Raw genomic sequence first — 2655 nt, forward strand, 5'->3', positions numbered from 1 at the left:
ATTGATAGATTCTTGTTGTCTCGGGGAATTAAGGGGAGAGTGCGGGTAAGTGGAGTTGAAATGTCCATCAGCCATGATTGAATGGCGGAGTGGACTCGATGGGCCGAATGGCCTTACTTCCACTCCTATGTCTTATGGTCTTATCGTAACTGTTTCGAGTGTGATGTAACTGAAATTCTACAGTGAAAATTACCTGGATTGTTTGTTAAGTCTCTTGTCTGTTTGAAGACCATGATAGTTTCACTTCCTTCATGTGTAAATCACAAAAGCTTTTTTTAAACAAGTTGCATCCTCAGGTTAACTGTAACAATGGGGGTCAGGCCCAGATAATGTGTTGAAGGTGTTAGCTCCCTGTGTGCTGCTGTCTGTGCGAAAATGTTCAAACTGATCCTAATCTAAAACGTCAGTTCACAGAGTCTTATAGGGATTCCTGAAGGTATTCAGCAAAATACAATGTAACTCTGCAACAAATTCACACACAAACATATATGTGCACTTGTGTGTTTGTGTGTGTGAGAGTGTGTGTGTGTGTGTGTGAGTGTGTGTCTGTGTATGTGTAGGAGTGTCTGTGTGTGTATCTGTGTGTGTGTGAGAGTGAGATTGTGTGTGAGTGTGTGTGTGTGAGACTGAGTGTGTGTGTCTGTGTCTGTGTGTGTGTGAGAGTGTGTGTGTGTAGGAGTGTCTGTGTAGGAGTGTGAGTGTCTGTGTGTGTAGGAGTGTCTGTGTGTAGGAGTGTGTGTGTGTGTAGGAGTGTCTGTGTGTGTAGGAGTGTCTGAGTGTAGGAGTGTCTGTGTGTGTGTAGGAGTGTCTGTGTGTGTGTAGGAGTGTCTGTGTAGGAGTGTGTGTGTGTCTGTGTGTGAATGTATGTGTGTGTGTCTGTGTGTGAGTGTGTGTATGGGTGTCTGTGTGTGTAGGAGTGTCTGTGTGTGTAGGAGTGTCTGTGTGTAGGAGTGTCTGAGTGTGTGTAGGAGTGTCTGTGTGTGTAGGAGTATCTGTGTGTGTGTAGGAGTGTCTGTGTGTGTGTAGGAGTGTCTGTGTGTAGGAGTGTCTGTGTGTGTAGGAGTGTCTGTGTGTGTAGGAGTGTCTGTGTGTGTAGGAGTATCTGTGTGTGTAGGAGTGTCTGTGTGTGTGTAGGAGTGTCTGTGTGTGTGTAGGAGTGTCTGTGTGTAGGAGTGTCTGTGTGTAGGAGTGTCTGTGTGTAGGAGTGTCTGTGTGTGTAGGAGTGTCTGTGTGTGTGTAGGAGTGTCTGTGTGTGTGTAGGAGTGTCTGTGTGTAGGAGTGTCTGTGTGTGTGTAGGAGTGTCTGTGTGTGTGTAGGAGTGTCTGTGTGTAGGAGTGTCTGTGTGTGTGTAGGAGTGTCTGTATGTGTAGGAGTGTCTGTGTGTGTGTAGGAGTGTCTGTGTGTGTAGGAGTGTCTGTGTGTGTAGGAGTATCTGTGTGTGTGTAGGAGTGTCTGTGTGTGTGTGTAGGAGTGTCTGTGTGTAGGAGTGTCTGTGTGTGTGTAGGAGTGTCTGTGTGTGTGTAGGAGTGTCTGTGTGTGTGTGTAGGAGTGTCTGTGTGTAGGAGTGTCTGTGTGTAGGAGTGTCTGTGTGTAGGAGTGTCTGTATGTGTAGGAGTGTCTGTGTGTGTGTAGGAGTGTCTGTGTGTGTAGGAGTGTCTGTGTGTGTGTAGGAGTGTCTGTGTGTGTAGGAGTGTCTGTGTGTGTGTAGGAGTGTCTGTGTGTGTGTAGGAGTGTCTGTATGTGTAGGAGTGTCTGTGTGTGTAGGAGTGTCTGTGTGTGTAGGAGTGTCTGTGTGTGTGTAGGAGTGTCTGTGTGTGTGTAGGAGTGTCTGTATGTGTAGGAGTGTCTGTGTGTAGGAGTGTCTGTGTGTGTGTAGGAGTGTCTGTGTGTAGGAGTGTCTGTCTGTAGGAGTGTCTGTATGTGTAGGAGTGTCTGTGTGTGTGTAGGAGTGTCTGTGTGTAGGAGTGTCTGTGTGTAGGAGTGTCTGTCTGTGTGTAGGAGTGTCTGTATGTGTAGGAGTGTCTGTGTGTGTGTAGGAGTGTCTGTGTGTAGGAGTGTCTGTCTGTGTGTAGGAGTGTCTGTGTGTGTAGGAGAGTCTGTGTGTAGGAGTGTCTGTGTGTGTGTAGGAGTGTCTGTGTGTAGGAGTGTCTGTATGTGTAGGAGTGTCTGTGTGTGTGTAGGAGTGTCTGTGTGTAGGAGTGTCTGTATGTGTAGGAGAGTCTGTGTGTGTGTAGGAGTGTCTGTGTGTGTAGGAGTGTCTGTGTGTGTGTAGGAGTGTCTGTGTGTAGGAGTGTCTGTGTGTGTAGGAGTGTCTGTGTGTGTGTAGGAGTGTCTGTGTGTGTAGGAGTGTCTGTATGTGTAGGAGTGTCTGTGTGTAGGAGTGTTTGTGTGTAGGAGTGTCTGTGTGTGTGTAGGAGTGTCTGTGTGTCGGAGTGTCTGTGTGTAGGAGTGTCTGTGTGTAGGAGTGTCTGTGTGTGTGTAGGAGTGTCTGTGTGTAGGAGTGTCTGTGTGTGTAGGAGTGTCTGTGTGTAGGAGTGTCTGTGTGAGTGTAGGAGTGTCTGTCTGTGTGTAGGAGTGTCTGTGTGTAGGAGTGTCTGTGTGTAGGAGTGTCTGTGTGTGTAGGAGTGTCTGTGTGTAGGAGTGTCTGTGTGTAGG

This window comes from Chiloscyllium punctatum, chromosome 47 (genome assembly GCF_047496795.1).
Source record: "Chiloscyllium punctatum isolate Juve2018m chromosome 47, sChiPun1.3, whole genome shotgun sequence".
NCBI classification, from domain to species: Eukaryota; Metazoa; Chordata; class Chondrichthyes; order Orectolobiformes; family Hemiscylliidae; genus Chiloscyllium; species Chiloscyllium punctatum.